A 12,962-nucleotide genomic window follows, 5' to 3' on the forward strand; every position below is an offset into this window, starting at 1 on the left:
TTTCGATGTCGGCGTACTAAACTCAGGTATTCCAGAACTGCAACGATAAAATTATGACGACAACGCCTTAGAGCTCAACTCCCCGAGACACTTCCACTAAACCCCTGACAGGAGGCACCAAGACAATGTTCTCATCATAAAACCATCGGAACGATTCCAAGATACCCGCGTGATCCTAAATTTTTTTTGGTGAAATTTGAGAAGAGAATAGTCAAAACTCTACGTCAGGATGCCTTACCAGAGCGATGAGGAGACTGGGAAGTAAAAAGAATTCCTAAACTCTCTGATATATAATTCCTAACTAACTCAAAACATTTTTCCTAGACACAACTCGGCCGCTAAAACGATCAAGCAATGGGGCTCCTAAGGTCGGGGAAGGCTCTGATACCAACTTGTAACACCCTCGATGCGACTATATCTCCCACGTGTCGAGGCACGACTTAGAGGCATAATCGCATTGAAGGCATATGTCGCAAGTGAGGTAATCTTCACACAACCCATGTAATACATAAGGGAAAGAGATAGATAGTTAGCTTACAATCGCCACTTCACACAAATACATGAATAAAGCATTACATCAACCAAATACAAACAGGGTCCGACTACGGAACCAAAATAAAAGAAGAACCCCAAATGCGACAAAGGTCCCCGATCGACCCCAACTGGGCTCCACTACTGATCAACTAGAATGAAACAACACAATGACAAGATCTTCATCGAGCTCCTCCTGAGCTTGGTTGCATCATCTGCACGGACTCATCGGCACCTGCAAGCTGGTTTTGGAAGTATCTGTGAGCCACAGGGACTCAGCAATCTCGCACCCTCGCGATCAAGACTATATAAGCTTATGGGTAAGGTAAAAGGTATGAGGTGGAGCTGCAGCAAGCGACTAGCATATATGGTGGCTAACATACGCAAATGAGAGCGAGAAGAGAAGGCAAGCACGGTCGATAAAAGTATGATCAAGAAGTGATCCTATAGCAACCTACGTCAAGCATAACTCCAACAACCGTGTTCGCTTCCCGGACACCGCCGGAAAGAGACCATCACAGTTACACACGCTATTGATTCATTTTAATTAAGGTCAAGTTCAGGTTTTCTACAACCGGATGTTAACAAATTCCCATCTGCCCATAACCGCGGGCACGGCTTTCGAAAGTTCAAATCCCTGCAGGGGTGTCCCAACTTAGCCCATGACAAGCTCTCACGGTCAACGAAAGAATAGACCTCCACCCGAGACGTTCCGATCAGACTCGGTATCCCGGTACTCCAAGACATCCTCGACAATGGTAAAACAAGTCCAGCAAGACCACCCGATGCGCCGACATCCCGATAGGAGCTGCACATATCTCGTTCTCAGGGCACACCGGATAAGCTAAGCGTACGAGAGCCAACGTAACCCAAGTTGCCAAGGGACGGCCCCGCACGATGCTCTGGGTTGGACCAACACTTAGACAAGCACTGGCCGGGGGGGGGGGGGGGGTTAAAATAAAGATGACCCTTGGGCGCGCGACCCCCAAGGGAAAAGAAAAGGCTGGGTGGCAAATGGTAAAACCAATGTTGGGCCTTGCCGGAGGAGTTTTATTCAAGGCGAACTGTCAAGGGGTTCCCATTATAACCCAACCGCGTGAGGAACGCAAAAATCCGGGAACATAACACCGATATGACGGAAACTAGGGTGGCAAGAGTGGAACAAAACACCAGGCATAAGGCCGAGCCTTCCACCCTTTACCAAGTATATAGATGCATTAATTAAATAAGATATATTGTGATATCCCAACAAGTAAATAAAAGTCCCGACAAGGAACAACATCTCCATGTTCCAACATGGAACAAACTTCAATCTTCACCTGCAACTAATAACGCTATAAGAGGGGCTGAGCAAAGCGGTAACATAGCCAATCAACGGTTTGCTAGGACATGGTGGGTTAGAGGTTCAACATGGCAATTTGGGAGGCTGACAAGCAAAAGGTAGGCATCGTAGCATTGGCATAGCAAAAGAGCGAGCATCTAGCATAGCAATGATAGTAGTGATTTCAAGGGTGTGGTCATCTTGCCTGAGATCCCGCAAGGAAGAAGAATGAGTCCATGAAGAAGACAAACGAACGTAGACGAACGGATCCTCACAAACACGACGTTGTCGGAAACAACCCGAAGAAGCACACCGGAAAGAAGCAAACAACATAGTAAAAAACCAACACATCAACATGGCATGATGCACAATCGAGTATGATGCATGTCCGGTTTAATGAAGCATGGCATGGCAAAGTGCACAAACAATCCTACAAATTAAGTGGAGCTCAATATGCATCGGGATGCATATTGACGGAACACCACAACCATTATTTAGTTCTCTCTCGTTTATGAACCCCAATAATATTAAATGTTGATTAACATGGCAAGAGGTGAAGCACAACAAAACTACCTATCTAGGCAAGTTTAAATGAGGCCGGAAGCAACGAACAACAATTCCGGAAACTCCTCATGAGCATAAATTAGGTTTGGTACTGTTCTGCCCTAAACAATATTTTAGAGTTGCTAAACATGTAAGATGATGCCACCACGTTAAACTAGGCATTTTTCTACCCCATTTACATATAAAGATTATTAAAAACGGAGCTACGGTTATTCAGTTATGAATTAAATCATTTTTGCATGGCATAGGAGCAAATTAATGCAAACAACATTTTAAATATTTCAAACATAGATGAAAGTTGGATATTATTAATCTACACAAAATTCTGAGCAAGTTTCATATATAAATCATTTTAATCCGATGCACCATTTGTGAGTTATTAAATGCATGAACTAGGGGGACTATACTGCAAAACTACTGTCTCAGGAATAATAGGAAAAATCCCAGGCGCTGAAAAAACACATCACGGGCCGAATCTGAGGTAAGCCCAACAGTGAGGAAAAAAAATAGAGGAGGGGGCGCTGGGGTAGGCTCACCCAGTGGGCCTTGGCCCGGTTCGCTGGAGAGGCCACGGCAGGCCGGATCTGACGAAGAGGAGGCGCGCTGGGCCGGAGGCGAGCGAGGCTGGACCGCGGGGAGGACGACTGGGCCGGCGCGGTGCGGATCTGTCCCGGCTGGCCTGGCACTGCGCTGCGCGGGGCTGGTCGGGGAAGCAGGCCGGCGATGAAGGGCCGGACGAAGGGGAGCTGGGCCTGGTGCGGAGGCTGGGCCGGACCAGGTCGCGGTCAACGGCGGACGCGCTCGTCGTCCTCCTCGACAGGAGAAAGAGCGAGGCCATGGTGGCGGCGGTGGCGGCGGTGGCGGCTCGATCCGGCGACGGCGGCCGGCGTCAGGAGCGGGGAAGGTAGGGATGGACGGGAATGGCCTGGAGGGGCTCGGGGCGCTGCGGATCCGAGGAGGATGGCGCCGAATGCAGCCAGGGCAAGGCTGCGGAGGTCCGGCGACGTGCGGCAGACGGCGGCTCCGGCCGGCGAGCTCAACAGTGGTGGAGCAAGGACAGTGAGGCGCGAGGCGCTGGCGACGGGCGACGCTCGGGCTGGGTGGCGGCGCGGTCGGGCTCGCGCGGGCCAGATCTGGGCCCCGCGGGCCGGCGGCGAAGTGGGCGCAGGGGAGGTGAGGTGGCGGCTTCTGATTGGAGGATAGGGGCGGCGGGGCTGACGTGGCGCCTTCTGATTGGCTGGACTGAGGTGGCGCGCGGGGGCGGACATGTCCGGTGCAGCGCAGACGCGTCCGGTGGCGCGGGGAGGACTGGATCTAGGGTTTAGAGTGCGAAATGATCCGAAATGTCGGGGAGGGGTGCTCTTTTATAGGTAGAGGGAGCTAGGAGAGTCCAAATGAGGTGCGGTTTTCGGCCACGCGATCGTGATCGAACGACCGAGATGATGGAGCAGAGTTAGATGGGTTTTGGGCCAAATTGGAAGGGTGTTGGGCTGCAACACACACGAGGCCTTTTCGGTCCCTCGGCTAACTGTTGGAGTATCAAACGAAGTCCAAATGGTACGAAACTTGACAGGCGGTCTACCGGTAGTAAACCAAGGCCTCTTGGCAAGACTCGGTCCAATCCGGAAATTTTTAATCCCCACACATGAAAGAAAGGTAGAAATGACCACCGGAGAAGAACGGAACGCCGGATTGCAAAACGGACAACGGGAAAAATGCTCGGATGCGTGAGACGAACGCGTATGCAAATGAAATGCGCATGATGACATGATATGCAATGCATGACACGCAAGGAATGACAAGGCAACACCAGCGAATAACTGAACGACACCTGGCATATCGGTCTCGGGGCGTTACATTTCTTTCTCTTTTTTTATTTTTCGTCCGGAGTCTCATCCCGACTTGTGGGGGAATCATAGTCTCCATCATCCTTTCCTCACTGGGACAATGCTCTAATAATGATGATCATCACACTTTTATTTTTATTACAACTCAACAATTACAACTCGATACTTAGAACAAAATATGACTCTATGTGAATGCCTCCGACGGTGTACCAGGATATGCAATGATGCATGAGTGACAAGTATGAAAGAATTATGAACGGTGGCCTTGCCACAAATACTATGTCAACTACATCATCATGCTAAGCAATATGACAATGATCGAGTGTGTCATAAACAGAACGGTGGAAAGTTGCATGGCAATATATCTCGGAATGGCTATGGAAATGCCATGATAGGTAGGTATGGTGGCTGTTTTGAGGAAGGTATATGGTGGGTGTATGATACCGGCGAAAGGTGCGCGGTATTAGAGAGGCTAGCAAAGGTGGAAAGGTGAGAGTGCGTATAATCCATGGACTCAACATTAGTCATAAAGAAGTCATATACTTATTGCAAAAATCTACAAGTTATCAAAGCAAAGTATTACACGCATGCTCCTAGGGGTATAGATTGGTGGTAAAAGACCATTGCTCGTCCCCGACCGCCACTCATAAGGAATACAATCAATAAATAAATCATGCTCCGACTTCATCACATAACGGTTCACCATACGTGCATGCTACGGGAATCACAAGCTTCAACACAAGTATTTCCCAAATTCACAACTTTAATATCATCACCTTCATATCTCAAAACAATTATCAAGTATCAAACTTATCATAATATTCAACACACTCATAAGAAAGTTTTATTATTAATCTTGTATACCAAGCATATTAGGATTTTAAGCAAATTACCATGCTATTTAAGACACTCAAAATAATCTAAGTGAAGCATGAGACATCAATAGTTTCTATAAAACAAATCCACCACCGTACTCTAAAAGATATAAGTGAAGCACTAGAGCAAAATTATATAACTCAAAAGATATAAGTGAAGCACATAGATTATTCTAAAAAATTCCAAATTATGTATGGATCTCTCAAAAGGTGTGTAAAGCAAGGATGACTGTGGTAAACTAACAAAGAAAGATTCAAATAATACAATACGCTCCAAGCAAAACACATATCATGTGGTAAATAAAAATATAGATCCAAGTAAAGTAACCGATAGAAGTAGACGAAAGAGGGGATGCCTTCCGGGGCATCCCCAAGATTTGGCTTTTAGGTATCCTTAGATTATCTTTGGGGTGCCATGGGAATCCCCAAGCTTAGGCTCTTTCCACTCCTTGTTCCATAATCCATCAAATCTTTACCCAAAACTTGAAAACTTCACAACACAAAACTTAAAGTAGAAAATCTCGTGAGCTCCGTTAGCGAAGGAAAACAAAAGACCACTTCAAGGTACTGTAATGAATTCATTATTTTTTTATATGGGTGTTATACCTACTGTATTCCAACTTCTCTATGGTTTATAAACTATTTTACTATCCATAGATTCATCAAAATAAGCAAACAACACACGAAAAAACAGAATCTGTCAAAAACAGAACAGTCTGTAGTAATCTGTAGCTAGCGCAAGATATGGAACCCCAAAAATTCTAAAATAAATTTCTGGACGTGAGGAATTTATCTATTATTCATCTGCAAAAATAATTAACTAAATATCACTTTCCAAATAAAAATGGCAGTAGTTCTCGTGAGCGCTAAAGTTTCTGTTTTTTACAGCAAGTTCAACAAGACTTTCCCCAAGTCTTCCCAACGGTTCTACTTGGCAAAAACACTAATTAAAGACAAAAACACAACCAAAACAGAGGCTAGATAATTTATTTATTATTAAACAAGAACAAAAATCAAGGAATAAAAATAAAATTGGGTTGCCTCCCAACAAGCGCTATCGTTTAACGCCCCTAGCTAGGCATAACAAGCAAGAATAGATCTAGGTATGGCCATCTTTGGTAGGCAATCCATAAGTGGCTCTCATAATAGATTCATAAGGTAATTTAATTTTATTTCTATGAAAGAGTTCCATGCCTTTCCTTAATGGAAATTGGAATCTAATATTTCTTTCCTTCATATCAATAATTGCACCAATCGTTCTAAGGAAAGGTCTACCAAGAATAATAGGACATGAAGGATTGCAATCCATGTCAAGAACGATAAAATATACGGGCACATAATTCCTATTTCCAACAATAAGAACATCATTAATTCTTCCCATAGGTTTCTTAATAGCGGAATCCGCAAGGTGCAAGTTTAGAGATAAATCATCAAAATCACGGAAACCTAATAAATCACACAAAGTCTTTGGAATCGTGGAAACACTAGCACCCAAATCACATAAAGCCTAGCATTCATGATCTTTGATTTTAATTTTAATAGTTGGTTCCCACTCATCATAAAGTTTTCTAGGGATAGAAACTTCCAATTCAAGTTTTTCTTCATAAGATTGCATCAAGGCATGAACGATATGTTTAGTAAGCGCTTTATTTTGACTATAAGCGCGAGGAGAATTTAGCACGGATTGAAACAAGGAAATACAATTAATCAAAGAGAAATTTTCATAGTTAAATTCCTTGAAATCCATAATAGTGTGTTTAGCAACATCTAGGGTTTTAATTTCTTCAATCACACTTTTATCAAATTTAGCATCAAGATCAAAAGATTCAGAATTCTTGGAACTCCTTCTAGGTAAAGGTGGATCATATTCAGTCCCATCATTATCAATATTCATATTGCAAAACAAAGATTTAATGGGGGACACATCAATAACTTTTAGATCTTCATCATTTTTTTCATAGGAACTAGAAGAACTCGCTTTTATAAAGGCATCTTTCTTAGCACGCATCCTAGTGGTTCTTTCTTTGCACTCATCAATGGAAATTCTCATGGCTTTGAGAGACTCATTCATATCATGCTTAGGTGGAATAGATCTAAGTTTCAAAGAATCAACATCAAGCTCAATTCTATCAACGTTCCTAGCCAAATCATCAATCTTAAGCAATTTTTCTTCAATCATGGCATTAAAATTCTTTTGCGAAGTAATAAATTCTTTAATATTAGAATCAAAATCAGAGGGCATCTTATTATAATTTCCATAAGAATTGTTGTAGGAATTACCATAATTATTAGAGGGATTACTACGATAAGGCCTAGGATTGAAATTTCCTCTATACGCGTTGTTACCAAAATTGTTCCTACAACAAAATTCACATCCATATATTCATTATTATTCTCAATCAAAGTAGACAAGGGCATATCATTAGGATAAGAAGAAACACTCTTATTAGCAAATAATTTCATAAGTTCATCCATCTTTCCACTCAAAACATTAATTTCTTCTATTGCATGCACCTTTTTATCAATAGATCTTTTAGTATGCCATTGAGAATAATTAACCATAATATTATCTAGGAGTTTAGTAGCTTCTCCTACAGTGATTTCCATAAAAGTGCCTCCCGCGGCCGAATCTAAAAGATTTCTAGAAGCAAAATTCAATCCGGCATAAAATTTTTGTATAATCATCCATAAATTTAAACCATGAGTGGGAAATTACATATCATTAATTTCATTCTCTCCCAAGCTTGTGCAACATGTTCATGATCAAGTTGCTTAAAATTCATAATATCATTTCTAAGAGAGATGACCTTAGCAGGAGAAAAATACTTAGAGATAAAAGCATCTTTGCACTTGTTCCATGAATCAATACTATTTTTAGGCAAACACGAAAACCAAGCTTTCGCACGATTTCTAAGCGAAAAAGGAAATAGCTTCAATTTAACAATATCATTATCCACATATTTTTTCTTTTGCATGTCACACAAATCAACGAAGCTATGTAGATGGGTAGTGGCTTCTTCACTAGGAAGGCCGGAGAACGGATCTTTCATAACAAGATTCAGCAAAGTAGCATTAATTTCACAAGATTCAGCATCGGTAAGAGGAGCAACCAGAGTGCTAATAAAATCAATGTTGTTGGTATTGGTGAAGACACACAATTTAGTATTATCTTGAGCCATCGTGACAAGCAAGCAAAGTAACACACAAGCAAGCAAAAAGCAAGCGGGCAAAAAGAGGCAAATAGAGGGAGGATAGAGAGAGAGGGCAAATAAAACGGCAAGGGTGAAGTGGGGGGAGAGGAAAACGAGAGGCAAATGGCAAATAATGTAATGCGGGAGATAAGGGTATGTGATGGGTACTTGGTATGTTGACTTTTGCGTAGACCTGCCTGGCAACGGCACCAGAAATGGCTCATTGTGGGGAGTCAAATCTTGACTTGCGTGAACCTCCCCGGCAACGGCGCCAAAAATCCTTCTTGCTACCTCTTTTAGCACTGCATTGGTTTTCCCCGAAGAGGAAGGGATGATGCAGTAAAGTAGCGTAAGTATTTTCCTCAGTTTTTGAGAACCAAGGTATCAATCAAGTAGGAGGCTACGCGCGAGTCGCTCGCACCTGCACAAAACAAATAAATCCTCGCAACCAACGCAAATAGGGGTTGTCAATCCCTATGGGGCCACTTAAGAGAGTGAGATCTGATAGATATGATAAGATAATATTTTTGGTATTTCTATGATAAAGATAAAAAGTAAAATAAAGGCAAAGTCAATAACAAAGTAAATAACTAAGTAGTAGGAGATTGATATGATAAAGATAGACCCGGGGGCCATAGGTTTCACTAGTGGCTTCTCTCGAGAGCATAAGTATTCTACGGTGGGTGAACAAATTACTGTTGAGCAATTGACATAATTGAGCATAGTTATGAGAATATCTAGGTATGATCATGTATATAGGCATCACGTCATAGACAAGTAGACCGACTCCTGCCTGCATCTACTACTATTACTCCACTCATCGACCGCTATCCAGCATGCATCTAGAGTATTAAGTTAAAAATAGAGTAACGCCTTAACCAAGATGACATGATGTAGAGGGATAGACTCATGCAATATGAAGAAAACCCCATCTTGTTATCCTCGATGGCAAAAATACAATACGTGCCTTTCTGCCCTTACTATCACCGGGAAAGGACACCGCAAGATTGAACCCAAAGATAAGCACTTCTCCCATTGCAAGAAAGATCAATCTAGTAGGCCAAACCAAATTGATAATTCGAAGAGACTTGCAAAGATAACCAATCATACATAAAAGAATTCAGACAAGATTCAAATATTATTCATAGATATACTTGATCATAAACCCAATATTCATCAGTCTCAACAAACACACCGCAAAAAGAAGATTACATCGAATAGATCCCCACAAGAGAGGGGGAGAACATTGTATTGAGATCCAAAAAGAAAGAAGAAGCCATCTAACTACTAACTATGGACCCGTAGGTCTGGTAAACTACTCACACTTCATCGGAGGGGCTATGGTGTTGATGAAAAAGCCATCCGTGATCGATGCCCCCTCCGGCGGAGCTCCGGAATAGGCCCCAAGATGGGATCTCATGGATACAAAAAGTTGCGGTGGTGGAATTAGGGTTTTGGCTCCATATCTAATCGTTTGGGGGTACGTGGGTATATATAGGAGGAAGAAGTACGTCGGTGGAGCAACAGGGGGCCCACGAGGGTGGAGGGTGCGTCTGGGGGGTAGGGGGTAGGCGCGCCCCCCCACCTCGTGGCCTCCTGTTACGTGTCTTGACGTAGGGTCCAATTCTCCTGAGTTGTATTCGATGAGAAAATCATGTTCCCGAAGGTTTCATTCCATTTGGACTCCGTTTGATATTCCTTTTCTTCGAAACCCTAAAACAGGCAAAAAACAGCAATTCTGGGTTGGGCCTCCGGTTAATAGGTTTGTCCCAAAAATAATATAAAAGTGGATAATAAATCCCAATAATGTCCAAAACAGTAGATAATATAGCATGGAGCAATCAAAAATTATAGATACGTTGGAGACGTATCAGTCCACCTCCCTGTTACCTTCGGAGAATGCAACAACTACCGCACTGAACTCATCGACTTTGATGTCGCCTACATCCACCTGCCATACTATGCCATCCTTGGGTATCCAGCCCTGGCCAAGTTCATGGCGGTGACCCATCACGGCTACAATGTCCTCAAGCTGCTGGCGAGCGGCGGAATCATCACAGTCCCGTGCGAAGAAAGAGACGCGGTGTGCTCCCTCGAGCGTGCCTTCCAAGCTGCGGCAATCGATGACCCCGACAGTCAGGGTGAGCGCCCTCCTGAGGGCACCCCTAAGAAGAAGAAGCAGCTGCGTCACGCAGGGCCTCAGGCAAGCAGCGCCTCGTCAGGATCGGCGCTCGCGCCTGGGGCGCCTCCCTCCATCGCATAGGAAAGCATGCCCAGCGCCCCTCTCGGGCAGGGCTCGGGGGCTCTCTTCTGGAGGGCCTCAGACTTTGCCAACATCACGAGGGAGGCGCATGGGCACCACTTGCAGGCGTGCTTCGCGGCACGTCCCCCTAGGAGAACACAGGGCAAGGAGTGCCCACCGCTCAGGAGTTCATCACCAAGGCCACTCAGGAACTGCAAGACGCAAGGGCCATGCGCGGAGGCCGCCACTCGCTAGGCATAGCTCCCCATCCAGACAAGGATGCCAGGCTGTGCGTCTGCATCGATGTCCCAGGGCTCAATAGGGCCGCCTCTCAGGAGCTTCTTTGGCCTTCACACGTGGGACGCTGCGAGGGCCCACCTCACAGTTATGTTTGCATGCCCTTCGGTCTTTCGAGCGTGGCGGCTGCCTATCAGCGCAACCTGCAGAGCATTCTGGCGGCTCAGGAGGCCAAGCACCATGCGGTGCTGACAGAGATGAAGACGGTCCTCAAGGAACACCCTGGACCCGCAGAGCCTCCCGAGGCTCAGGGCCCCGGTGGCTCATGAAGGGCAGCCCCTTCGCCACACACCTTCAACTACCCCAACTCTCCTTCATCAACAGAACCAGGTGACATTTTCCAAAGTTCATTCAGATGGGAGCGCCCCCAGGGCTACATCATTCCCCGGCCGCGTGGGTCCGTCCCTGTTGCATGTATCTTTCCATTTATGTCTTAAGCTTACCCTGTTGGGGGCGCCTCTCGGGCTGCATCATCCCCAAGTCGCTTGGGCCGGACCTAGTGGCATGCATTTTCTGTGCATTTAACTGAGCTAGGTTGCTTTCCATGCTTAATATATCTATAACTATCGCCTGCTTGATTGCCACCTACCAAGGGAGCCGCGCGTCGGGCGTCGTTCTTTAGGATCCTTCGTGATGTCTAACCATTTCGCAGGACCAAGAACAAGTGCAACTCGCCTTGACGTAGGGCCTCGTGAGTTCGTGTGTCCAAACACTCCTCGTCTAGCACTGTCATGCAAGCCACGTGTCAGGGCGGGGTTGTACACGCCCCGGGGGCTCTCCGCAGTAGGGAGTCCCCTCTCATGCACTAGAAGCAAACCAGCAATCACCACGGTGATCGGTGCCCTTCCTTGCGCTAGCTTGTAGGAACTTCATGAGGGCCACAGTAGGCGGTACCATGAACTCTCTCTCTCCTCTCATGTGATTTGCTTGTGCGTTAAAACGAGGGCTCCTGAGCATCGCGTCTCAGGAGCTCTTACTGGCTCTCCAGCCCTCACCCCCTGGCCTTGACCACAGCACGTGACCTGGCATAACAGCGGCGGCTGAGCTCACTCGAGGGCTGGGCCCTAAGGATGTAGAGCACCAAGAAGGACATGGAGGGGAGGGGGAGGCCCGCACGGGCCAGACCTAGCCACACTACAGCGACCGGCGTGCGAGTCCGGCATGACCCGAGGAGCAGACCCCAGACAACAAAAGATAAGTTCTCGCTCTGGATCCACAAGTCGCTTGCCGCACGAGACCCTCGCTCACTCCCTTCGCTGCCCTACTGTGGCAATGTTTTCTTCCTTTCCCATCCTAAGACAGCTGCTTGTGCGCTAAGGGGGACCTCTTGAGCATCGGGCCTTAGGAGCTCTTACTGGACCTCGGGCCGCTCACCTCCTGTCCTTGACCACAGCATGCGACCTGGCATACCAGTGACGGCTACAGCCTGCCTGGGGACCGGGACCTGTCAGCGTAGAGCACCAAGCTATCGCAGGATTGGAAAGGGGAGGCTGAGCCTCGGCAGGATATGCACACACAAATCTTCATAACGAGGGCTATATTGACAAAAGGCATTACAGATGCTTTACACACACCCACGGGGTCCGTTTCTTGATTCCTCGCAGGGAGCAAAAGGGAAGGGATTCCTAGGGGTTCTATCTACGCGCACCAGGTGCCGCCGATGCCATCATCAACAGTGGGCCACGTGAGGCCGGCGCCAACCCCATCCAGATCAGCGGCGACGGCGGCTCGACACCGCGGCCCTACTCCGGGATCGGTGGGAGCTCGGGGGCACGTAACTGTCGTCGCTCGTCTTCGGAGACTCCATGATCTCAGGTGAGTCGCTGGACCACCAGGAGTCGCTGCTGTCGCTGGAGGAGCTGCAGCCGATACCGGTGGTGGGCCTTGTGCCCCCCGCATCCAACCCGTGAAGAGGCCAGCGCGGTGTCCGACCCATCTGGCTGAGCGGCGGCCAACTCACTCATCACCGGCGCCACCGACGAACACGCATCAGTACTGTTTGCAGTAATTTTCAGGAAAAATAATGATTTGAGGGGGAATAATAAGATAGAAGGTCAGATGTGGGTCCCTCATGTCAACAGTCAGACAAAATGT

The sequence above is a fragment of the Triticum urartu genome, chromosome 5A (assembly GCF_056163025.1).
Source record: "Triticum urartu cultivar PI428250 chromosome 5A, HENAU_Tu73, whole genome shotgun sequence".
NCBI classification, from domain to species: Eukaryota; Viridiplantae; Streptophyta; class Magnoliopsida; order Poales; family Poaceae; genus Triticum; species Triticum urartu.